At 41.3% G+C, this 26,816-nt stretch overlaps 1 protein-coding gene across 4 annotated transcripts in view; it reads left to right on the top strand.

Moving 5' to 3' along the window:
* Positions 1 to 272: 272 nt before the first annotated feature.
* The window catches only part of LOC125453645 (beta-galactoside alpha-2,6-sialyltransferase 2-like), an 88,831-nt gene continuing 62,287 nt past the window's right edge, over positions 273 to 26,816 (top strand). For 2 of the 4 annotated variants that reach the window (XM_048533469.2, XM_048533465.2), the window contains exon 1: positions 17,748 to 18,050. The gene's annotated coding sequence lies outside the window, so the exon portion shown is untranslated. Of the gene's footprint in view, positions 528 to 17,747; positions 18,051 to 23,593; positions 23,729 to 26,816 lie in introns of those variants that run through there. The other 2 variants (XM_048533468.2, XM_048533466.2) reach the window with 2 other exon arrangements.

Raw genomic sequence — 26,816 nt, 5'->3', positions numbered from 1 at the left:
ACAGATTCTAAACAAGGCCTCATGCATTGTCTGACCCAACATGTCATCTCTTCTTTGCACTGGTAAAACTTTAGTTCTCTCAGGACCATGACTTGAAAGGAATTCGGGGATTTACATACACATATTAATCAACCAAAACATTCTAACTGATTAAAGATTTAACAACATCTTAGGTTTGTTTAGTACGTCCTCATCAATGGTATGAACCTTGATATGGATCACATTAGTCAGGAGTCACATGACACAGTATATAGTCCAACAGGTTTATTTAAAATTGCAAGCTTTTAGAGTGCTGCTCCTTTGCCAGGTGAACTGTTCTGTGGAAGAATGGCCGGACTCGAAATGTTAACCTGTTTTCTCTTCACAGATGCTGCCAGACTTGTTGAACTTTACCAGCAACTTCTACTTTTGTTTTTGTTGGACTGTAACCTGGTGTCGTGAGACTTCTGACCTTGTCTAACTAAGTCCAACATGGCACCTCCACAGCATGTTCACTTTAGAGGCAACTCAATTTGACCCTGCTTCAGGTAGGTTGGATTTGAAAGTTATCTTCTTGCTACTTCTGCGGTTGAGTTTATGTTGTTGTGACATGGACATGACTTTAAACTAACGACAGAATGAATGCAATTCTGGGTGGCATGGTGTCTCAGTGGTTAGCACTGTTAACTCACGTGCCAGCGGCCAAGTTTGATTCCTGTCCTAGGTGACTGTCTGTGTGGAGTTTGCATTTTCTCCTTGTGTCAGTGTGGGTGTGATTTTACCCCACTGTCCAAAGATGTTTAGGCTAGGTGGATTGATCATACTAAATTGCCCATAGTGCCCAGGCAAATGTAGGCTAGGCGGATTAACTGGGGTAATTTCAGGGTTAGAGGGTTAGGCCAGGGGCCTGGGTCTGGATGAGATGCTGTTTAGAGGATCAGTGCACTATAGGGGTGCAACAAACATTGTAGTTTTTTCATATGAGAGCATAATTATGAATAGGAAAGTCTCATCATTGAATATTTTTAGTATACCTTATCAATTGTGCATATTTGAATGTAGTTTTATTGCAAGTTACTAAGGTTAATTTTGAGCTAATCCTAAAAAAATCCCTCAAGCTTGTTTGTCCCAATTCCTGCCCTGATTGATTTATAGTTTTGCATTTACTGGGGTATTAGGTTTTCCAGTGTGGAAATGTTTCCATGCCAGGTAAAAGTTGTAGGCTTAGTTAAAGCTCCTCATCAAGCAAAGCTGTAAGTAAATCTGGCAATATTATGCTGAGTTCTGACTGTACCAGAACTCCATTAAAGGCAATTTAACACTCGGTTCAAATTCTCTTCAGCCTTACCCACACAAAGCACGTCATAAGAAACAGCTGTTAGCACAGCTCTAGGCATCATCTCATATTAAGCATTTAAAAGGTTTACAATTGCACAGAAACTCCTTTAATTACATGTTTTTCTCTGGTAGTTGTATAAACTGAATTAAATAGAAGCCAGACGTACAAATAACCATGGCCTTTAGAGAATCTTAAGCATGAGAAAACAAATTATTCCAAAATAGGAATATAAATCGGAGTTTTATAAAATTGAATTTTCCAGCTGTCTTTTGTGGTCTATAATACCTCTTGAATAGACAGTATTCTATTACCAAATATTTTGGGGCATAGGATTTGTTTAAGCAATGTTATTGTTGCTATGCTCACTGCTTTCAACACTGTTATGTCTGATCTTACAGTAACTGAATATGATGAGTTATCTGGATTGGGCAACATTCCATTCATGAATCTATCTGGCAATGTCATTGAGTACTGCTGCACAATTGTGGGAGTCAGCACATTCAGAAAAAAAAACATTTTTGAAATATAATAAGTAAATTACTAACCCTGTGACAGAGCATGGATAAGTCGGTAACTCAGTGTGAAGTAGCTCCCCTGAAATGCAGTTTACTTTATGGGAAAACTTGATATTTTTCTCTATTTCATTGTGCAATCATAACCCCAATATTTCTACCAATTTCCTTCCTTCTTATCAAAAAGATGCTGACTTACTGGGGAAGGCTTCACACACAGTGGAAGTTATTACCTTCTGAAACTGCCTAGTTTCATTGTCCAGTCTCAGACAGTGAATACTGGTGGTTATGTAACAAAAGAAGACATCACGACTGAATTCACCTCATCCATTATTATTGTATCTTTCATTTACTACAATAGTACAAATATTCTGTAGAAATTCTTCAGGCTATCAAGACAATGAGCGCTAGTACAGGGAAGTGTAATAATGACTACATGAAATGTTTGGGTTCAATATTTGCAGGAGCAGAGGAGAAGACCCCAAAAGTACACAGAAATCCCAGAAAGGTGCCTGGAAAAATGAACAAGTGAAAGATGCTGTCACTGTTGAAATTCCTACATTTTGACAGTGATTGCAATTCAAAAGAATACCATTTATTGTAAAGCCCTTTGGGATGCCCTCAGGTCTTGAAATGTGCTAAATAACTCTAGGCTTAACTTGGCGTACTGGCAAGTTGAGAAGTAGCAGACCCATGCCAATATCATGGTGGTCAATGCTGTGCCAATTTCTGCCTGGGGGCTGTGAGTTTCCAGCCAAAATAGATTTGTTTACTGGGAACCGCTATCCCCCCCCCCCACCCCCCGCCACCCCATGATGCCAGCAGTGGACCTGGACAGTAGCTGTCACTTGCTCACTTTTCCACAATCAACCAGACACCTTTCTGGGATTTCTGTGCACTTTTGGGTTCCTCTGCTCTGTTCCTGCAAATATTGAACCTGAATGTTTCATGTAAACATTGTTACAGTTCTCTGTACTAGCACTCATTGTTATGATAGTCTAAAGAATTTCTGACAGAATATTTGTACTATTATATTAAATAAAAGACATAATAACAATGGATGAGATGAATTCAGTTGTGATGTCGTCTATTGTTGCATAACCACCAGTATTCACTGTCTGAGACTAGACATGGCAACACGGCAGTTTCACAAGGTAATAATTCCCACCAGCTGTGAAACCCTCCCCAGTAAGTCAGCAGCTTTTTGAAAAGAGGGACGGAAACTGGAAGAAATGTCGGGGTTATGATTTCCCAATGAAAGAAAGAAAAATACCAAGTTGCCCAAAAACTAACTGACACTTCAAGGAGAGATAGTAGGAACTGCCAATGCTGGAGAATCTGAGACAAAAAAAAGTGTAAAGCTGGATGAACACAGCAGGCTGAGCAGCATCAGAGCAGCAGGAAGGCTGATGTTTCGGGCCTAGACCCTTCTTCAGAAATGGGGAGGGGAAGGGGGGGTTCTGAAATAAATAGGGAGAGAGGGGAAGGCGGATAGAAGATGGATAAAGGAGAATATAGGTGGGGAGGAGACAGACAGGTCCACAAGGCGGGGTTGGAGCCAGTAAAGGTGAATGACCCAATCAAAGTCACCCTGCAGGATAATGCCTAAAATGATCAGATCATTGATCATTATATCTCATACATAGACACAAAATGCCTTAAAGTAGTCACTCCTCCTCCTGAATACTGTAAAATCTATCTCAAATTACCCTGGATGGGCAATGTATCGCAAAAATTTGAGCAGCAGGTAATACTAACTGTTACACACTGCTACAAAGCAATAGCAACATGATCTGTGTTCACCACTAACAGAATGATGCCTGTAAGCTAAAAAGTCATTTTGCAAATGACACAAATGAGTAATGTTGTGTACGAACTTCAGTGCCAGTTTGATGCCAGGCTGGTGGGTCATATCAAATAGCATACCCATTCAGCCATTCACAACAAGCAAAGTACTCACTGCATCCAAACGATCTGCACTTTTTGTCAGTTTGATTCATTGCAGGGTGTGGGCATCAGTGGCTGGGCTGAAATTTATTCCCCACCCATGAGGAGCTAGTTGAAGCTGCCTTCCTGAATTACTGCAGCCGGTCTGGTGTAGATCCACCCACCATTCCTTTAGAAAGGGAGTTCCAGGATTTTGAGCCAGCAACACTGAAGGAATGGTGATATATTTATCTGTTATCTTCTGGGTGGAGTAAGGAGGATTTTGCAGGATCAATAGGGCTGTGTTTGTCATTGTCGTTTCCACTGTCTTAGTCAAACATATGTCATTTCTTGTTTTCATTTCTTTTTTCCCTTCCTAGCGGTTAATACACCAAATGGCCTGTCAGGCATTTCAGAGTTTAGTCAATAACATTGGTGTGTCGGGGATGGTGAGTTTCTTGAGTTTAGTTGTGGCAGCATCCATCCGCGCAGGAGGAGAGTACTCTATCACAGTACTGATCTGTATCTTGTACTTAGTGACCTGGTTTTGGGGAGATCAGAAGTGAGTGACTTCCTGCGGAATCTCTATACTCTCACTTTCTTTTGCAGGCACAGAATTATATGACTATTCCAATTCACTTTCTGATCAATGATAAATCCCAGGATGTTGATAATGAGGGATTCAACAATGACAATATCACTGAACATCATTGAACAATAGTCAGATTCTCTCTTCTTAGGGACGGCTGGTGCAACTGTGAGATACAGTTTACCAGATGACCTTGAATCTAAACAAGAAAAGAAATTGCAATTAAAGATGTATTAAAGAAGTAGGCACATGCAAAATGTTTTCATGTGGATCCCACAGAGGTGAGATCTGCAGCAGCAATACAGCAAATGATAAATATAAAATAGGATGGTGATTTATTTGATTCTTCGACTAATTTATTATCAGATTGTGAACCATTACGCTAACTCATTGCCAAGAGCTGCCGTGACATTGGGGCCCAGAACAAGAAGCAGCATTCACAAAAATCAAACAACAAATGGCATCACTACTGAAATACCGTGATATAAATGATGACATCACTCTGCAGTGTGACACCAAATAAACCCGGACTTGGAGCATCCTTACTGTAACAAAGAAACCTGGTTGCATTTAAATCCAGAGTGGTAACATGATGGAACAACACATGGCCACTGTCTTTGCTTATGAAACGTCTCATGAATGCCTACTTGGAAGAGACAAAGTAACAAACAAGTCTGATCACATGCCAATTCAAAGCATTTCCCTCAAGGAGCTATTCACTTTTGCAACATCTATAAAGAATGTTACTCTGATAATGGAGATATCTGGACATGACATGTGAGCCAAGGAAACAGATGTACATTGCTACATGCTGTTGGGAGCAGTACTCCATATGAAGGATGTAGAGCATACTGGACAGAGTATTAATACATTCAGATCCAACAAGAAGCTCGACGTCCACTAGAAGTTACCAACTGAGCAAAGACATCATATTCAACAGACAAGCACTTTGGTCTATACAATTAAATTATCCAACAGATAGAACTCTACAAGAATTCTGAGAAGCATTGATGCCAGGAGATCCTGAAAGCATCATGAAGCCTCTTTTTATGAGTGTATTGGGCATACAAGGGTAAAATGATAGTCCTAGATGGCATGTTATACAAAATAAATAGGGTTATTATCCCTAAGGCACTTTGAGGAAAGATGTTAATAATGCTAAGACCGACCCATCCATGCAAAAATTGAGACTAGTCAGAGGAAGGCAAGAGAAGTGCTCTACTGTCCAAACATTTGTAATAAAATCAAGGACCAAATCAGCCAGTGCATTGAGTACCTGAAAAGCAAACTAGGTAACTATTAATAGGACATGACATCTCAGACAGTCACAAAATCATCAAGAAACCAATCCTTCAGTCCATCTCATCCTTGCTGAACAGATATCCTAAACTGATCTAATGCCATTTGCTATAATTTGGCCCATAACCCTTTAAACCCTTCTTATACATATACCCATCCAGATGCCTTCTAAATATTACTGTTGTACCTGCCTCCATCACTTCCTCTGGCATATCCATATCCATGTATTCTGGGTGTAGACCTCTTCATCCTTGCAGGAACTGATCATCTTATCACTGGAAACTACTATTTTGACAATTGGGAGGTAAACCTGATGATTTCACTCACTATAAGTGGGATTGTAAAAGCTTCAAAATGCACTTCAATTTCTATTAAACACCAGTTTTTGTGGTGATCGACAATGGCCATTTATCTCTTTAATCTTGTTGACCCTGTGAAAATTTGTTTATTACCTTTTTAATTCTGCTTTTTTTATTTAGCCCTGAGCTGCTCATATTCCCTCGGCAGAAAATCCTTCGATCTATATTACCTGACACTCCACTTTTTAACTGTCAGCCAGCGCTCCTTGACTGGACCAGATCAGCAGCCCCAGTCAGGGATCTCATATTCTGAGGCAGAACAGAAGTTGCTGGCTCAGGTCCAGTGATGCTTCCTCAGAACCAGATTTGAAGTGTTAGCTCTGATTTTTTTCCTGCCAGGCCTGTTCCTGGTTTACAGCATCTGCAGTTCTTTCAGTTTTTAACTCATATTCTGAGGTCTGGCTGACAGACGCAGACCTGGCTGACCTCATTATAATCACTATGTTTCAGAGTCTGAGAGGAAGCCCACGCTGACATGGGGAAAATATGTAAACTCCACACAGACAGTTGCCCAAGGCTGGAATCGAAACCATGACCCTGGCACTCTGAGGCAGCAGTGCTAACCACTGTGCCACCCTCTGACCCACCATGCTGCCCTAATAGTGTGGAAATAGATAGTACAATAGTGCTGACTGTAACATTCACACCCCCCATTTATCTATTTGTGAGGAAGACATTGCATGGTACCAAAATGCGCAGGTTCAGTGCTACATGAAACAATGTTCACTATGGATAATCGTACAGGCGTTCCATGTTGACTTTTTTTTCCCAAAAGAAGTGACTAGATTGACCTGGTTCACACTTGGGATTCTGATGCATTGAATGGAGACACCTTTTGGATTATAAGTGTGACATTTTGGGCATATAATGAGAATAAATGCCAAGTCACAGTATTTCAGGCTATGTAAGTAGGAAGTAAGAGAGGAGAGACATTAAAATCTGAGTCTGTGAATGTTGCTAGCACTGGGCGGTTGCCAAACCTATATCTAAAGGGAATGGGACACATATTTAGCATGCAATATTCCCAGTACATGGGATAGAGAAATAATCACAATTAAAATGAAAATACATTTGAGGTGCAAGCATTTTGATCCATGGAGAGTTTCACTTGCTGACCCATACACAAAGACGCAGGAAATAATTGGGAGCGATGCGGCTGAGTTAACAACTATTTGGACCACAAAAAGTCATGTCACTTGGTGCAAGATGCCTGTCATATCGGGCTCTGGGTAGCAACAACCATTGGCTAGTTCTTGGAGTATCTCACTGAGACCAATCTTCCTTTCTATTTTTTTTCAACCAACCTGTACAGCAATTTATAATACATCTCCTGGGCAGAAGGCACTTGAAGCCATAAACAAAATTAACATTAACGGGTTTGGCACAATTATAGCCATCAGGAGTCAGAGAGTCTATCCCTAACGGGACCTTGTCTATGTTTGCCTAATTCGCTCCCCAAAAACTGTGTTACATCAGCAGAATGGATGGAGTGAATGCAATGGGATGGCATGGCGCCTCAGGGGTTAGCACTGCTGCTTCACAATACCAAAGACCCTGGTTCAATTCTAGCCTTGGCCAACTGTCTGTGTGGAGTTTGCACATTCTCCCCTTGTCTGTGTGGCTTTCCTCAGGGTGCTCTGGTTTCCTCCCAGACTCCAAAGCCGTTCAGGTTTGGTGGATGGGGCTCACTGAATTGCCCATAAAGTCTACAGTGGGTCAGGGTGGGATGCTCTACAGAGGGGTTGGTGTGGCCTCAATGGGCCATATGGCCTGTTTCCACACTGTAGGGATTTTATGATTGACAATACCTATGCTGTCAACAAACAAAAATTGAAACTCAGCAGGGCTGGCACCATCTATGGACAGAAAAAGGAGTTAACATTTTCGCATTCAGTGCCCTTTCTTCCAAACTGATTAATCTTGTTTGTCCTGTAGCCTTCCCTACCAACTCAGTCAGTCTGTCTCCCAATCTCCACTTTGGTACAGACTCCTTGAAGAGAGCAGCTGACCAGAAGTCTACACAGGTCGTCGATTTCACACAGTCTGTGTTGCTATGAGATGGAATTTAGAGAGAATCAGGAAAAGGTTGCTGTCAAAGAAGATTAGGAAGAAAATTAGAAGGACGGTCAGGAGACTACAGAGCTAATTGGAGGACTTAGCTGTGGATGACAGACAGCACAAAGATGATCCTGAGGAGGACATTTCTCGAATGAGCCAACTGTTCCTGGGCACCAACCTAACTTGCCCTAGCACTCACCCACAGCCTCACTCTCACCTTCATTCGCTCAGTCACTCACCCACACTCACTTCCTGACTTAGTCTCACTCATTCATCCTCACTCTCCTCACCTTCACTTACTCATTCACTTTTACATCTCATGAAATCACTCACCCACCCATTTTTACACCTCCTCCCTCACTCACTCACCTTTACTTTCCAACAGGGTAGGCAGAGGGCTGGAATGGAGATGGGTCTAAGGGTCTAAGGCCTAGCAACACTGAAGTGGCACAGCTTGCCAAGGGGGCAAGAAGTTGGGGGTTGGGGTTGGAAATAGCTGACAAAAATGTCCTCTCAGCCAGGGTGAGAGGGTTTAAGTGCCTGAGATAGGGAGTGAAGAACTGAGAAAGAGGGGTAGAGGTGCGGAGAACAGAAGGAAAGTGGAGAGAGTGCTGGGAGAGTTAGTACAATGCTAGGTGGGGTGGGGGCCCAGAGTGTGGTTGCAGCAGAGGTGGGTTATTGGGAGGGAAGCTGAAGAAAGAGCAGATTAAGAACAGGGAGAGTGGCAGAGGAGCTGAGAGAAAGGACCAAGGTGTGAGGAGGGCTGACGGCATGGGCCAAAAGCCTAAGGAGCGGGGGAAGGCTTGGAGTGATGTGGAAGAGTGGGCCAAGAGGTGGGTGGGCTTCGCAGATTCTGCCAGACCTGCTGAGCTTTGCCAGCAACTTCTGTTTTTGTTGTTGTTGTTGTTGAGATCTGCCAATGCTGGTCCTCTTTCACACGTGACATGCACTTCCAGTTTGACTATTGTATCAGAGATTATGGGAACTGCAGATGCTGGAGAACCCGAGATAACAAAGTGTGGAGCTGGACGAACACAGCAGGCCAAGCAGCATCTTAGGAGCACAAAAGCTTATGTTTCAGGCCCGGACCCTTCATTCTAGGCCTGAAACATCTGCTTTTGTGCTCCTAAGATGCTGCTTGGCCTCATCCAGCTCCACACTTTGTTATCTCCAGTTGGACTATGTTTGGCTGAGCATAGGCCCAGTTAGAAACAGGACTGAATTTTATAACATGATGACAATGTTTTCCAGGTGTGTGTCTAGCCATTACACCATTGTTGTTCTATTTCTGAAGCTTGTTTATATTTAATGGCTATTCAGGGGTGTCAAACAGCCAGCTGCTGGTAGAAACTCATTTAAAGCATTCATTGAAAAAGAAACAATTAACGGCTTTAAGACCACTTCTGCACTGATTTTCTTAATTTAATCCACCTTCCTTCTCTCCATTGCCAGTTTGGTTTTCATTAGCCTTTCTGCTAATTGTTACGATGCTTTTTTCGCTCAATTGGTCCCTTGCCCCAGCACTAACAGTAGCAATGCTTGAATAGATATGCTTCGTGTAGAAGGAAAAGAAAAATCCACCTGGCAAGTCAGAACTCACCAGGCGTGAGCTGTGAATACAAGTCAATGTGCTCAAACTGAAAATTATGGAGGAAGGTGTCAATTTATTTAATTTGAAAGTCACCACAAAGTCTCCAATTCTCATGCTATGCTGTGGGAGCAGGATCAATAATACAGATACAATATATGACTGTCTGTTAATGCTGGATGGCCATAGAGATGGTGTCATGAAGGAGCAAGCAGCATCACCCTCTCTTGTACTTGGGTCTGAAAGTGTTAATAATGATGAGTGCCATAAGCACCTCCCACTATGTTGTAATGAGCTTGTGAGGAGAACACTTTAGGATATGATCCTCCTCAAAATTCTCATGGCTGCTTGCTAACAATAAGTTATAAGAGAATTTCAGTTAGCCCAGAGGTGGTTTTCCTCTACCATACCATACCAAGCAAGCCCTGTCATTTCCTACAGTTAAAAATGATCATGGAAGCAATGTTCATCATGAGCAGCATCTCAGGCAAATGTCACCATGAGCTGTTACACCCAGGCAGCATGGCAGACAGTGGTGCAGAATTGACTTTACTCCTCATACAGCACATGGTAAGCTGTGATTTAGAGACACCTGCCCATAAAGCGCAGACAGCAGAGGGGAAGAGCTGAAGATTTATGAATCCTACAGAAGAAACCCACAGCTAGGAAGAAAATACTAGCGTAAAAGCATTTCAGGCCTGACAAGAGATCTGCTTCAACAGGAGAGTGAGCACCTCCCTGGAGAAATTGAGATGTAGTTCCGAAGCAGATAAAGCCTAGACTAATGAGCCAGAAAGTCAGTGGGGGTAGTCCAATCAGAGTTCAGCAGTGATGTTCCATGAATAAAGCTTAAGATACTGATGGACTGGGGAAACTTTAGGATGGTGCAGTAATTCAGACTGGAGAAGCAAGGAGTTGAAATATTACTTACAACTCAGATTGAGTATCACAACTATTGCTGCTGGGCACTGTGGGGCATGAATCCAGAAATAGAAATAAAGGACTGCAAAAGATATGTTAATCTGAGATTGCAGGCAAAGAACCATCTCAAAGCCTGTAGTTTTAAAACGGCAATGTTGGACAGATTAAAATCCTCAGCAGACCTTGTCAACAGGTAACACAAAGTTTGAGACACTTTATTCAAGCTGTGAAACAAGGCAGGTGATCATTCATGTGAGCAATGATGAAGGTGGGAATCATTTATTTCAACTGCAATGAGCAAGAATGGTTCAAACAAACTGATTGAAGCATCAATTATATATTAAAGCCACCAACGGTAGGATGTTGACAGTGAAGCTACAACAAAAATTTGAGAATTCTACATTTTACCCATGAACAAGAACATGAATCCGTCATACTGGTTGTAAAAGGTATGCTCATCCAGTTTAGCTGTGTGAAGGTGTGATGACTCCAATTTAGCTAGAAAATACTCCAGCAAAGTTCCAGCAAAGGGCAGGAGAACTACTATGAATGTGAATTGTAATACCATAAGAAATAGGAACAGGAGTAGGCCATATGGTCCCCCAAGCCTGGTCTGGCATTTATTCGGATCAATAAAAGTATTTTTAATAAGCAAAGTATATCATAGTATTTGGAGGACATGGCATCAGAAATAATTTGCTATGAAGACATAATTTCAGAATTGATGAAAAATTGAACATCCAATTGGACATCTTGGATAAAACAGTATTTAAGATAGACAATAGCTAGCAAAATAAGAGTGAAATCAGAATCTGGACAAGTAACATTTGTACACACTTGGGATCTGTCTGATGACATTACAGCTTACTCAGAGTGTAAGAGAAGTGACAAAAAAAGTTGAAATACTGAAACCTTTTAACAATTACCTTAATCTCAAAGTAAATACATTTTTGAAAAAAAAACAAGATTTAATTAAAAATTTCAACATCCAGAAGAATCCAAAAGTGATTTCATTGAACATCTTTTGAGATTAGTGATTAATACGAATTTTGTCACTATGGTGACTTCAAGTCAGAATTCATAAGAGACAGAATAGTTGTAAGAATTGCTATTGATTCTTTGTCAGGTTTATTACAGTCCAAACAACAGCTGACCCGTGTGAAAGTCATTCAGGTGGTGAATGAGACAGAAGTCCAGAAGCAATACAGATCAATTTTAAGAGGAGAACTTCAACTACTCCAGAGGTGATCAGAGACTATTCAGCTCCTAAGGTGAAAAGCTACAAATGACAGACATGAGAAACCAATATAGTGAGTAGGACCAGACAGAAAAACATTTTGATAGTGCTATAGAGGAAAGAAACGTAACAGGCAGAGACAATGAGATAACAAAGTGTAGAGCTGGATGAACACAGCAGACCAAGCAGCATCAGAGGATCATGAAGGCTGACATTTCGGACCTAGACCTTTCTTCAGAAATGGGAGAGGTGAAGGGGGTTCTGAAATAAATAGGGAAAGAGGGGGAGGTGGATAGAAGATGGATAAAGGACCAGATTGGTGGAGAGGAGGCAGACAGGTCAAAGAGGCAGGGATGGAGCCAGTAAAGGTGAATGTAGGTGGGGAGTTAGGGAGGAGATAGGTCAGTCCAGGGAGGATGGACAGGTCAAGGGGGCAGGATGAGGTTAGTAGAAAGGAAATCAGGTTGTGGCTTGAGGTGGGAGGTGGGGATAGGTGGGAGAAAGGACAGGTTGGGGAGGCGGGAATGAGCTGGGTTGGTTTTGGGATGCAGTAGGGGGAGGGGAGATTTTGAAGCTGGTGAAATCCACATTGATAACATTGGGCTGCAGGGCTCTCAAGCGAAATATGGGGTGCTGTTCCTGCAACCTTTGGATAGCATCGTTGTGGCACTGCAGGAGGCCTAGGATGAACATGTCGAATGAGGAATGGATAGGTAGTTGAAATGGTTCGTGACTGGGAGGTGCAGTAGTTTAGTGCAAACTGAGCGTAGGTGTTTTGCAAAGCGATCCCCAAGTCTCCGCTTGGCATCCCCGATGTAGAGGAGGCCACAACGGGAACAGCAGATGCAGTATACCACATTAGCAGATGCACAGGTGAACATCTGCTTGATGTGGAAAGTCTTCTTGGGGCCTGGAATGGGGGTGAGGGGGGAGGTGGAGGGGCAGGTGTAGCACTTCCTGCAGTTGCAGGGAAAAGTGCCGGGTGTGGTGGGGTTGGAGGGAAGTGTGGAGCGGGCAAGGGAGTCATGGAGAGAGTGGTCATTCTGGAAAGCAGATAAGGGTGGGGAGGGAAAAATATCTTTGGTGGTGGGGTCGGATTGCAGATGGCGGAAGTGTTGGAGGATGATGCGTTGGATGTGGGGTGGCACGTGAGGATGAGGGGGAATCTGTTTTGGTTGTTATTGCGGGCAGGGGGTGCAAGGGATGAGTTGTGGGAAATGCAGGAGACATGTTCGAGGGCGTTCTCGACCACTGGGGGAGGGGGAAGTTACCGTCCTTGAAAAACGAGGACATCTGAGATGTACGGGAGTGGAATGCCTCATCCTGGGAGCAGATGCGGTGGTGCTGAAGGAATTGGGAATAGGGGATGGAACTTTTGCAGGAAGTTGGGTGGAAGGAGGTGTATTCTACATAGTTGTGGGAGTCAATGGGCTTGAAATGGACATTGGTTTCTAGGTGGTTGCCAGAGATGGAAACAGAGAGGTCCAGGAAGGAGAGAGAGGTGTTAGATCAGATTAGATTCCCTACAGTGTGGAAACAGGACCTTCGGCCCAACACGTCCACACCAGCCCTGGAAGAATCCCACCCAGACCCATCCCCCTATAACCCACTCACCTCTGAACACTATTGGCAATTTAGCATGGCCAATCCACCTACCCTGCACATCTTTGGACTGTGGGAGGAAACTGGAGCACCCGCAGGAAACCCACGCAGACACTGGGAGAATGTGCAAACTGCACACAGACAGTCACCCGAGGCTGAGTTGTCCAGAGAGGTCCAGGAAGGAGAGAGAGGTGTTAGAGATGGTCCAGGTGAAATTAAGGTTGGGGTGGAAGGTGTTGGTGAGGTGGATGAATTGCTCAAGCTCCTCGTGAGAGCTTCAGGCGGCACCGATGCAGTTGTCAATGTAATAGAGGAAGAGGTGGGTTTAGAGCCAGTGTAGCTACAGAAGAGGGATTGTTCCATGTAACATACAAAGAGGCAGGCATAGCTTGGGCCCATGCAGGTACCCATGGCCAACCCCTTTGTCTGTAGGAAGTGGGAGGAATTGAAAGACAATGCCCAGCTTTTACATATGAATGCTTTATCTATCACACCATAGGTTACTTTCAGAAAATGCACCGGTGTGTTGTATAGTCTTACAAAAGCAAGAAATCAACTAGCCATCCACACAAAGAGTTTAACACAATAGAGAACTCAACTATAGAAGAAAAACCTAAAGTGTCCCATTTGGAAATATATCACCCAGATCTTATATTTTGACAAGCTGATATTTATGTCAATAGTCACTATATTATGAAATAATAAATCGTGGTACAAGAAAATTACCTCAGCTTGCAATACATCTCAAAGGTATAGCATTTAAGATTGAAGGTATGACACAATCAAGGCTCCAATGTGGAGGATACCAAATAATAGAAAACCTATCAATCCTGATGATCAACAATTCTTATTCTTGTGTAGGCAAGCATACCTTGACGTCAATCTTCTTTAAATGTTAAAAGGAACTAACTTACACAGTGAAGGAGCAGCTGGTTGAGGAACAATTAGTCTGGGCACAGCTATTAGAATATTTCATATAGGTTTCTGGGCTCATTGCAGAATCTAAGATAAAAACAGAATCCATTGAGATTAATTATGTTGGCATAAGAAATTTGTTTCATTTTACAAATGAGATGGGAACCTGTGACCATATTGCATTGGCACAAATGTTTTCCATTGCAACCAACACTGAAAAGTGCTCAGCCTGCAAGAACCAGCAAAATTTGCAAGGAAAAGTAAGGATTGAGATAACCAATCAACAGCAGACCCAAATGAGCAAATTAGCAAAATAAAACTGATGTAACTCAAAGCGTAAAGCATAACAAATACATGACTACGGTGGATACAGGTCTAATGTTAGCTGCTGAACTTGGTAGAGGCAAGTTCACATAAAATATTCAACTTCCCTATCTTCCTAGGAATAATCCTCAGCAACTGTTACAGAGATCCTATCAGCCAGAAGTAACTGACAAATAGCAGAGCTGAGGAAGTGAATACATTAGTCCCATTAACCAAATGATCACAGGGACAAAGAAGAATGTCCAAACTAATCAACAAGTCGAAGTAAAAGGTTTACACACTTCATGCTTATGAATAAAAATCTGCTGACACAAATTGAAAATTGGTCCATACACCTCCATGGAAGCCATTGCTCAGAAGGGACAACAAATGCTCAATGATTCAAGATGCTATAAAGAAGAAATTGCTCACTTCAGCAGCAAGATTTTCTCTGTGAAGGAAGCAAAAGATTATAGGTATACAGTTTAAAGGGATTTACAGTCCTCAGACTTCAAGGAAGACTCTCAAAGGCAACAGTTGTTCACACAGCAAACTATCAGCTTTCCAAGTTTGAAAAGATTGCCTTCAGGAAGAGTAATTAAACCTCCAGCTGTTTCTGATTTTTTAAAGTCAGAGATGAGGGGCTGGAAGCTTAATGGTAAACATAATGATATACGTAGAAATTTAATATTAGTAATGGAAAAAAGTAGGGGAGGTATTGGAAATTGGTCTAAAAGCATTAATATTGAGGAAGGCCATAAGCACTTCCCATTATGATGCTGTCATTCAGACTTGTTGGCAGAACAGGTTAGGATCTTGGTCGAATGAGCGCAAACATTTGGTCCTCTTGAAACACTCTGTAACAAAATCTGCCAAATTATTGTAGCATTTAACAAGTTGCTAACATGCAATAAACTGTGTCTTGTTACCTACAAGTGACTCTTCCAATTCGACCAGAAGGTAGTTCCTCATGCTGCAATCATTTGTTTCCCTCTATTCTGCCCTTCCTGTTTAATTCTCAATACTTTAGATTCTCTCTGCACATGTGCAAATGTATAACTTGCATTATGAATAATTATACAAGCGTGTGAACCAGACAAAATCTATTAAATTACATTGAGGAGACAATTTATCTTTGCTTCAGTTCTCAGGTTGAATTAAACTCCCAGTTTTCTATTTAAAAACCTTACAAAATCAAAGCATTGGTACAGTGCAGAAAGAGACCATTCAGCCCATTTTGTCTGTGCCAACTCTCAAATGGACATCACTTTCAGTCTTGTCTTCACTCCATAACTGGCAAGCTATTCCTTTTCAACTAACCATCTAATTCCCTTTTGAGTGAACCTGCCTCCACCATATTCAGTCAGTGGATTCCTGAGAAAAGTAAGAGTAAAATAGTTACAATATAGTGATCTCAATGAGAGTTGTAGTTTTCTGTTAGTTTTGTTTCGTGCAATTACATATTCTGGAAAACAGTTTCACACTGACAGCTATTAGAAATTGTCACTGAAATATAATTCATATATTAACAGACATGACAATAATAAACAGATGCTAAATTTGTTAAATATCTTACATGATGTAAGTCACTTGTGTTTAATAAATAAACAGGCTGCCTCAAGTGCGGTTTGTAAGAAAGGGAAGTACAAATTGATTGAATAGGAGCTAGCTTACCTTTTGTGTGAATTACAGTAGTTTTATCTGTGCCAGACTAATATCACCTTATATACTAAGTTCTGAGGAAGAGTCACCAGACCTGAAACATTCATACTCCGTTTTCTCTTCTCAGATGCTGCCAGACATGCTGAGCTTTTCTAGCAACTTTGTTTTTGCTCACCTTATATATTGTTTTACCGCAATCTCAGGCTTCTAAAACGCAATTGTGGTATCTCTCAGCTACTGTTTCTTGATTTACCACATCTTGTTTTGTACCTTTGAATGCTCTTTGTAGTGCTCCGCAGTAAAGGACAAATCCTTTAACTGGATGTGTGGTTTCAGCTGTGTGTTAGTTGTAGCTCTCTCAGTCTGAGTCAGATGTGTTTAGGATCGAGATCTACTGCAAAGACTTGAGTACAAAAAGCTAAGTTAACATTCCACTACAATACTGTGGGAATTCACAGCAGATGCTAATTTTTTGACAGTGTTAAATCTAAATTAAAAGTAGCAATCAAAAGTTTTTTCAAAGGGGTAGTTTCTAAGCAGAGTGTTATAAGACTAGGAGTAACACTGCAGCTTGAGGAAGGAGTACTTAGAAGAAAGAAAAGACTTGCATTTATGTAGCACCTTTCCAAGCTTAGAATATCTCAAAACACTTTATAAGCAATGAAGTGATGTGGCAGCCAACTTTCACAAAGCACGGTTTCGTGACTCCCAAAGAGACAATGAGTGGATCATTTGTGATGCTGGCTGGCTACAGTGAGCACAATAGTGAATTAAAAGGAGGAGATGAATAAGAGGCCAATGCCAGTGGACTAGAATTTGGGTGGTACGCGTATGTTAGGGGATGACTGGGTAAGATAGTAAAGTTCAAGAATGTGACAGAAATATAACTGCAGCAGCAGTGAACTTAAAGTATATAATTGAAGGTATCAAATTATATACACGCAGTGTTTAAAATAAAAGCCCTAAAATAACAATTTAACGTTGCTCACACCAGAAATGTTGACTTATTTATTTTGTTTCATTAAATGTTTTCAACACTTACTGGTATTGGATCAAATTTCCAGCACCTGCAGTTTTTTTTGTTTCCTCATTATATTGGTTAAACTACCATTGTGTTTACCATAAATGTAACACTGTCTCCAACCTTATTCAAGGACACCTTCAGAACAGCTTCAGCTTCAGTATTGAATATGAAAAGGGGCTAAAAATTGTTGATATTGGTGACATTTTGTTGCAATTTTATCTACCTATGTGAATTAAATTCTAAAGGAACAATTGTCAGCTGTGCCTAGCTTCCCTTGAAGGATATGATTCCAGCTCATTAAAAGACTGAAGCTGTAAAATAGTGGGAGAGAATAAAACAGTGAAATGTCAATCAGTGCCCATTCGTCATTTTGAAATGCTTGCCTGTGCAGACAGCCTGGAGACATTTGCCATACGCCTGTGAGAAGGCTGGTATTTTTATGGTACATGCATTTTGTACTTCCCTGGCATCTGTTTTATGAAAGAAGGGTGTGAGTGAGCTATTATTTAGAGCTGATAACAGGAAGTTGAATGCAGGCAAATCTCCACCCACTAACAGCATGGTTGCTGCTGAGGCAAGTGTAAAGAGAACAAAGAAATGACAAGCAAGGCAGTGAATTGTGCTGGTAGTATTCCAAGGGGCATACTTTCCCTGCTTGTGTGGCTTACGCGTGCTGGAAAATATCAAGTCCAGTTCGATCTCTGAAACATTAAGACGGTGGTGTTTGCTACTTGCAGGTAAGTTCAATAGTCTCTCAATTGTATCTGAGCGAAAAATCTGTGTGGTGCTCTGTCTACAACAGCATGTTGGCCAGAAGCTTAAAATCCTTCTCTAGGATTGAAATTGGTCTGACCAATGACTAAGGGTCTTTTGAATGATAACAGATGCAGAGCTAAAGATTAGTAAATATGGGTTTTCTACTTTAAAGATACTTAAGCTATAACACACTAAACAGATCATTGATTTTTACCAGCAAGTGGTATGTGATAATGGCTGGCTGGTTTTGTACAGTTAGACAATGCACTTTAGGTATAGCCTTTACAATATTTTCTGAACGCTGAATTCTTTTACATTGAATGAGTTTCACTCTCTGTAGCACTCTGTGGAGCAGGACATTTACCATACTGACCTACTGTGAGTTATAGCACTTCCCCTTATGGCTAATGTTCTGTAAACAATCAGTTCCAGCTTTGTGTTCAGAAGGAGGTTCAGAGGGGAAATTATTTATGCACCTTGCTGCCTGCTACACTTCGGGAATGTAGAGTTATACTGATGCCAGCTCTCCAGGTCAAATGTCATCCCAGGGATACTATTTCATTGAAAAGAAAAATCCTTGAAACATGTTGCATCTTTTTTTGACGTGCTAAATGTTAGCTCTTGAGTAATTTAGATGATTGTTCAGAATTGCATCCAATATAAAGAAGCTCTTTTTTCCCCTTTCTTCTCTCCTGAATGCTGTGTGATATTATTCATGTCATATTTTTGTGGAATCAACCACTGACATCTTTTGGTTGGGTAGGAGGCTGCTACCAATCCTCTCTTCTACACTGTATCTGAAGAACTGTTTAGTTAAAAGTAGAAGATTAAAAACCTGTGAGTCTTAATAAGAAGATGCATGCCTCTTAACAACAAGATGTACTTTATTGCTTGAATTCAATCAGAACAAACTGCATTGCTTAGTTCAGCATAATTACAAAGGTTATCAGAACCAGAGATGACACTAAAATAAAAGCAAAGTAAGGTGGATGCTAAGTATCCGAAATAAAAAGAGAATGCAACGCAGAAACTTGGCACGAGCAGCAGCATCTGTGGTCAGAAAAACAGAGTTAATGTTTTGAGTCCACGCACAATCTTCTTCAGAACCCCAGAGATGAGGTGGCTGATCACATTGAGATCTAGGACTGGTCTCTTCAATTGTCCAGCCAAGATTGTAGGACATCATCAGATGGTTTGGGTCTGAATGCAGTTTCCAACATTAACTCTTAGTAAGCCATTACTTTCCATTGTGGCTCAAATTTATACAACCCTCCAGTACTTCATGAATAGTTGTCCAATACAAAAGTAAGAGGTAGGACAATGACAGAATGAAGATTTGAACCCAGCTTGAGTTGGATGTTTTCCTTATAGTCAGTGAACGTTCATCAGAAATGTTAATACCTTCACGTTGTAAACTTAATTAAGTGGAAAACACAATTATAGCCTTTCAAAACCTGGCTCCAGTTTGATTTACAGCTTAGTAGCTTTTGTCCAAAAAAATAAATTATCCAATTTCAGAAGCAGTAGGATGGTAACTCTATGCCCTGCCAGTGTAGCTATTGCGCTTCTCTGATCTCGAGTAATGAGTGTTAGCAGGTTGCTTGACGTGGGAGCATCTGTGCTAAGTAATTCTACACTTAGCTGTAGCACAATTCCCTTCAGTCAGAAAAGTTCAGTTTGAGAATGTAACCCAACTTTAATCTTGAACATATCCGATTGAATTTATAGGATCTTCATTTATAGCAGCTCTGAATTTCACAAATAGGGGAAAAGTTGTAGGGCATGAAGTACACATTAGGGAAATATGAACTCTGCTGAATCATTTAAACTTAACACACAGTACATGCATGAAGTTTAAACAAGCCTCAAAATGGCAAATGGCATGTTGGTATCGAGAGGATTCAAGTACAAGAGCAACTTTACAGTGCCTTGGTGAGACCACACTTGGAGTATTGTGTGCACTTATCGTCTCCTCGTCAAAGGAAGGGTATTCTGGCTATGGTGAGAAATTAAGAGTTAAATTTTCTGGGATAACAGAATTGACTTATAAAGAGAGACTGGATAGTTTAGGACTTTCTAGATTATGCTGGTTAGAAGAAGGAGGGGCATCTCATAGGAACCTACAAACATCTGACAGGATTAGAGGGCGTAAGCACAGGAAGAATGCTCTCAGTGACTGAGGAGTGCAGAACCAGGGGTTACTGTCTAAGAATAAAGGGCATGCCTTTGAAGACTGAGATGGGGAGAAATTTCTTTGCCCAGATAATGGTGAACCTGTGGAATTCTCAGTCACAGGAAACTGTTGAGGCCAAAACATTAAAGACTGTCAAGAAAGATGTAAATATGGTTCAGAGGATTAAAGGGATCAAAGGATATGGGGAGAAAGTAGGAATAAGGTGCTGAGTTGGATGGTCAGCCATGGATCATATTGAATGATAGATCAGGCTCGAAGGGCCAAATGACCTACTTCTGCTCCTATATTCTATGTTTCTAAGTTTCTAACAAGCAGACACAACTTTCACTCCATAATTGGACTATCCAGTAGTGCATGCTTCACAACTTTATGGCGCAGAAGTACGTGTTCTTGAGGTGGGAATAAGGCATGTGGACCTGTCAAATATGAAGTTATGTAAATTCCATGTCCTTTAAATTTAAAACCATTGTTTTCCTCCCTATGGTCTCTGAGAGTAGAAAAATATCCATGCTTATAGTTTCTGTGCATGTTTGTTCAGCATGTGACTGATTATCACATATGTATTATTAGCTTTTCACTACTTCCACAATTTATCATTATCACAAGCTTTGGTTTCCAGTTTGATTAACAGCTCTGAGAGACCATTAAAGGATCAGATGGTTTTGATGTGCAGTTATGAACGCAAACGCTCGTTTTCCTAAAGGTTTCAGTACTTGAGGGATTTAAATGTATTGAATGAACTTTAGTAAAATAGAGGACTAATTTTATGTAGTGAAGTAATAGATAAACTAAAGTTTAACTTATTTAATCCCAGAATGGTTCCTGAAATCCATGATGAATACTAAAGTTGCCATGGAAAGCCAAAGGACAGTGCAAGGAATCATGATTTGGCATTAAGTTGGCATTGGGTTATAAAAGCCCATGGAAATGAATTGGGAGTGGAGATGACTAGAGACTGGCATGAGTTGGCGCTGTTGACATAGATCCAGATACAGGGTGAAGGATGAGAAAATTTGAGATTAAGTCTCAGAGGACCTAATATTTCACAACACAACTAGGATGAAATTCCAGGGAGCTGAGGAGAGTCTCTTAATCACATTACCTTGACACAAGCTGTTTAAATGGTCACCTGTATTCAAGAGTACACAGTCTGAATCTATCCACATTCACCTCCTTGAATTGAAAAGTGCATGGTTTGGGTCCTTGTCTCTGAAGCTGCTGGAAAATTTCCTAACATCCAGTACCTGGCTCTATGACAGAAATGCAGCCCAGAGGCAATGCTTCAGATTCAATGCAGTACAGTATAGTTTGAGGGAATGCTGCATTATCATGAGCATTCTTCTGGATGAGACAGTAAGCTGAGGCCCCTACTCTTTCATTTTGAGTAACATTGAATGCTTCAATTTCCTTGATTGTTGCCCCATTTTTAACAGCTTGCATTTATGTAGCACCTTTAAGAAAGTAAAAAAAATCTCAAGGTGCCTAAAAGGGTTTAACAAACAGAAGTTGATACTGATCCCCATCAATAAATAATCGGACAAGTGACAAAATAGACGTAGTCAAACAGATAGCTTTTAATAAATGTCTGAAAGAAAGATAGAGGGGTGGCAAAGTGGAAAAGTTTAGGGAGGGAATTCCACAACTTGGGGCCTTGGCAGGCGAAGGCAAAGCTGCCAGTGATGGTCTGAAGAAGTGGAATTAGAAGAACATCAGTATTTCAGATGGTTGTACTGTTGATAAAGATTACAATGATATGGAGGGAAGATGAGGAAGGATTAGAAAGCATGGATTAAATTTTTAAAAGTAGAATTTGAATTGGAATGGAATGCAGCAAGCCATTTGGCATTTTCAATTCCGTTAGTTTGTTGTACTTGTTCTTGAATGAGGATTGTCTAAAAGATTTGCATTATCATTGGATCTTTTCTTTTGCCATTATTTCTGGTATGTGGGCTTTTTTAATGTCTTTTGTGGGGGAGATATACTATTTAATATCACTACCATTTCTGTGTTCCCCTCTGTAATTTCTGCTGTTTCAGTCATTCCAGTTCAACTAATACCATAAATGTCACAGCAAATCTATTCCAATGGCTTTGTAGGTAGGTTAAGGGTTCCATTTACTTTTTCCTTTCTCTGGTATAATATTCCAAGAAGCATTTCACCACAGCATGACCCAGGTACTTCAGAATACTTGGTAGATAATTTTGTTTATGAGAAACACCTCAAAGAAAGCAAATAATACAGTTAAGACAAAATTGGTTCCTGCTTTCTCTCTATAGTAAATGTCAGAGGTAAGCATTTCAGTTGAAATATTCAATGCAGTTATCATGCCCCACTTATTGAGGTTATTTCCAAAACATAATCAAGTATTCATTGTATCTCTCCTGGTGTAAGATGGATTTAAGGGCAGAAAATAGAAATTAATGGAGAAAACCAAAGTAGTTGTGCATTGAAAGTGATAATGTAAGCTGGTGTTATGTGCTAATCCAGCTTTCATTAGCTTCTATAAACGAAAACACCCGATACAAAGAAGTAGCTTATGCATCTTTGCAGTTAGGTGTAATTATAACGTATTTGTTCAGACATGTGCAGCATAAACATGATCTTCCCTCCCATGAAGTGCCAGTTCACATTGGCATTGTACACACGTTGTACAATTGTGATCATTCATCCTCCCCCACCCCAACACCATTGTTATCTCACAGGGTGGAAATCTGTTGTAATGAGTGTCCCAACAGTAGGTCCAGAAGTGAGTGGGACTTAGACTTAAAGATTGCGTGTGGCTAGCCATCAGATCACGTGGTAGCCCATCAATTAGCCATGCTGCTTGAGGACCCAGCCAGTGGTGTAGCAGAGTGAGCAAGAACTCGTGAAGTCAAACGTCTGGGCACCTGAACAAACAACTTCATGCAAGTCAAATAAAATGTGAGGCTGGATGAACACAGCAGGCCAAGCAGCATCTCAGGAGCACAAAAGCTGACGTTTCGGGCCTAGACCCTTTGTGCTCCTGAGATGCTGCTTGTCCTGCTGTGTTCATCCAGCCTCACATTTTATTATCTTGGAATCTCCAGCATCTGCAGTTCCCATTATCTCTCATGCAAGTCAAATCATCATTCTGCCTGCCTAAGAGGAACAATCTGAGTTGTAGATGTTTCCACCTCCTCCCCACCTGTCGCACTTAAATCCCTGAAGCTGCTACCCCCGTCCCATCTGCCAATCCTAATAACTGGTTATCAGTCAATTCAAAAGTCGGTACAAAGAGTGAGCGGCCCCACAGTTTAGTGACGTTGCTTGTAGTTCACTCTCTGGGCTTCTTGGGAACTTGTTTTTCAGTGATGGCAGCAGGAGATCCTCCCACATCACCTTGGAAGCCTGGACAGAGACTGCAGCAGAAGTGAGCAGTTTGCTGTCAAAAGCAAAACTGAGTCCAACGCAGCAAAACTGCCAACATCCTCCTGCATCTCCAAGGTAACTGATCCGGTGTAGTCATCACAAAGTGGCACTCACGATAGCATCAAGCAATGTAAATGTGAGTGGAGAATTATACCACACAGAAATTAGGATTCCTGACCTCAGCACCAGATGGAATCTATGGAGTGAATATAAGGGAGCAATTCACATTGTGAAAATTGTAGCAGTTGCCAGAGAATGCATGCATGGAACATTCATTAGGAAAATGACCTGCATGTTCTTAAAGGGATTTGCTGTCTATTGAAACAATATGCAATTCTTCCGAATGCCTCAAGGACAAGAGAGCACATAACATTCAGGGAGCTTTTGAGGACTGGTGGCAGTATCTCTGACCTCTGCGTGACCCTGCAGAGGAGCAAATGCTAGAGGGCAGGACAGACACTCATTTGTGAGTGTGAGGCCAAACTGGGCATACAGGAGGCAACATTTGAGACTGGACTGAGATTGTGCATAGTCTCAAGCTAACTTTTTGTATTCTCCATTACAGTCCTCATAATCAGGAGACCCAAAATTTGAGCTCTGAGGATGAGGACACAGAACACTCAGAGGATGCGGCATCACATCATTGCATCTTGCCCATCACCAGCATAGAAATGGTTACTTCAACAGGAATGCTTTGACTATTAGGGTCAAGGATACAATCTGGCGATCATGTCTCAGGCAGTTATGGAGGATGAGTTGGCCATTGCCCCTTACAGTTAGAAGATTGCTGAGGATTAGGTTCATGGGCGGCATGGTGGCTGAGAGGTTAGCACTGCAGCCTCATAGCGCCAGGGACCCGGGTTCAATTCCAGCGGTTTCCTCCCACAGTCCAAAGATGTGCAGGCTAGGTGGATTGGCCATGCTAAATTGCCCATAGTGTTCAGGGTGTGTGGGTTATAGGGGGAGGGGTTTGGGTGGGATGCTCCAAAGGGTGGTGTGGACTTGTTGGGCCAAAGGGACTGTCTCCACACTGTAGAGAATCTAATCTAATCTAATATGCTAAGTTCCATGCTGATTACATGTTCTATTTTCTAAGGACTCTCGGCCAGCCTTGAAAAGGAGACAAGAAGTCTCCTCGACATGTAGAGACAGGCAGGAAAAACTTTAACAGAGGTATGAGACAATGTGCAATGTTGAGTGATTGCTTAAGGAATCTATCCAAATGGTGAGTTTGGTTATGGCTCCTGCATCGCAGTCTGTCTTGGGGTTACCAAGGGGCAGCAGTTATTGCACCTCTCCTCGGAAAGTGACCCCAGTGCCTCCAGTAGGTGAGGATGCATTTACACAGAAGTTGCTCACAAGGACAGAATCCTCTAGACCTCAAGCCACCAGATGATTACCACCAAGGCACTGCAGAAGTTTACCTTAGACCTTCCAAACTCAAGATCACTTCTGTCTAGATGGATAAGGGCATTATATACATGGGAACAATATCACCTACCAATTCCTCTCCAAGCTTCTCATCATCCTCACAGTCCTTTCTGTGTCACTGGGTCAAAATCCTGGAACTCGCTCCCTAACGGCATTGTGGGTTTACCTACAACATATGGATGGCAGAGGTTCAAGAAAACAGCTTGGCATTTGAAAATACGAACGCCTTTGAAGCAGCGTTCACTCTCAATTTGACATCCTTCTCTCTTTGAGGTTGAGGCTCAGTTCCACCAATAAAACAAACAATGCAGTCTGCTGTGCCTCAGCTTATAATTTACGTTATCACTTTGTGAGTGCCATTTTCATTGAATAACCGGCCCAGAGTGAAAACAGCAGCAATAATACAGGCGGATATGGAAAAACACTGGATGGCCAGAGAGTGCCATGGATCAACCTGGTTCAGCTCTCACTGCTCAGTCTGAACAACAACCAGGTCTCCATTTATCACATCAACTCCTGGGGCTCCCTGACTCCCCCATCACCCAGCCCTAGCCTTGATATTTATTGCTGGGTGAAAACGTCTTCCCAGGACCAGTGTAATGTTCTCCAGATGATTCATCACTGTGGTTTCTCTTTATTTTCCTTCAGCCGGCAACTGCAAGCAACTTTGGACAAGTAGTTAGATAGCTGATCCATAGCAATGCAAGGAGACAGAGAATGCACTATGGAGGCAGTTCCCAAGTTGTCCTGCACTTGCCCTTTACAAAAAGTGACTGCATTGTAAGGAGCTGCCTTTGAATCAGAATTAAAAATAAATCCAAGGTCTTTCACAGCTAGACAGAACGTATTCAACATTTGTGAAGAAAAAGTCAAAGTTAACATTTCAGGTCCATTCTGAGGTAAGGGGTCACTAGACCCGAAACATTAACTCTGATTTTTTCTTCATAGATGCTGCCAGATCTGCTAAGCTTTTCCAGCAACTTTGTTCTTGTTCCTGATTTACAGCATCTGCAGTTCTTTCAGTTTTTATTGGGCAGAACGTGTTGATGCAATGTGACCTTCAGATTTGTCTCTAGGGAATGAATTTGAGTTTAAATTTGAGGATTTTTTTTTCTTACACCCAAATGACATATAACCCAAATGACTATATCTATTGATGATATTTTTAATGAAAATCTTGGTCATTTGATTTCTTTCAAGAAGTAAAAAGGAATATCAAAAGGAATGTTGATTGAAAGTTAAAAGCACTTTACTTCTATGGTTAATTAAGTGATAATTGGAAATTCATTTAAGAGTTGGTCCCTCTGCAGCTAATAGTGTGTAAGTATTGTTAAATGTGTCTCTGAAAATAATCTTTTCCCTTGTTAGCTGATTATCATGTATCAGATAAATCTTAATGGTAGAAAATTAAGTTAGTTGTCTCATTTTCCACAGAATTACCAAAGTGTTACAGAACAGAAGGAGGCCACTTGGCCCATCATATCTGCTCTGGATCTTCAAATGAGCAATGTTGCTACTGCCAATCTCTTACTTTCCCCAGACCCTTGTACTTTATTTCTTTCTGAATAATGATCCAATATCCTCGTGAATGCCTTATTGAACCTACCTTGCCTGTACATTCAAGCAGAGCATTCCATACTAAAAGGTTTATGTTAAAAAGATGTTTTTGTCACCTTGCATTTGTTTGTTTTGCAAATTGCTTTAAATCTGAGCTTCTCAGGCAGGTGTAGTT

Source organism: Stegostoma tigrinum, chromosome 6, assembly GCF_030684315.1.
Source record: "Stegostoma tigrinum isolate sSteTig4 chromosome 6, sSteTig4.hap1, whole genome shotgun sequence".
NCBI classification, from domain to species: domain Eukaryota; kingdom Metazoa; phylum Chordata; class Chondrichthyes; order Orectolobiformes; family Stegostomatidae; genus Stegostoma; species Stegostoma tigrinum.
Note: the sequence above shows the minus strand (reverse complement) of the source record. Positions and strands in the feature narration are given on the sequence as shown.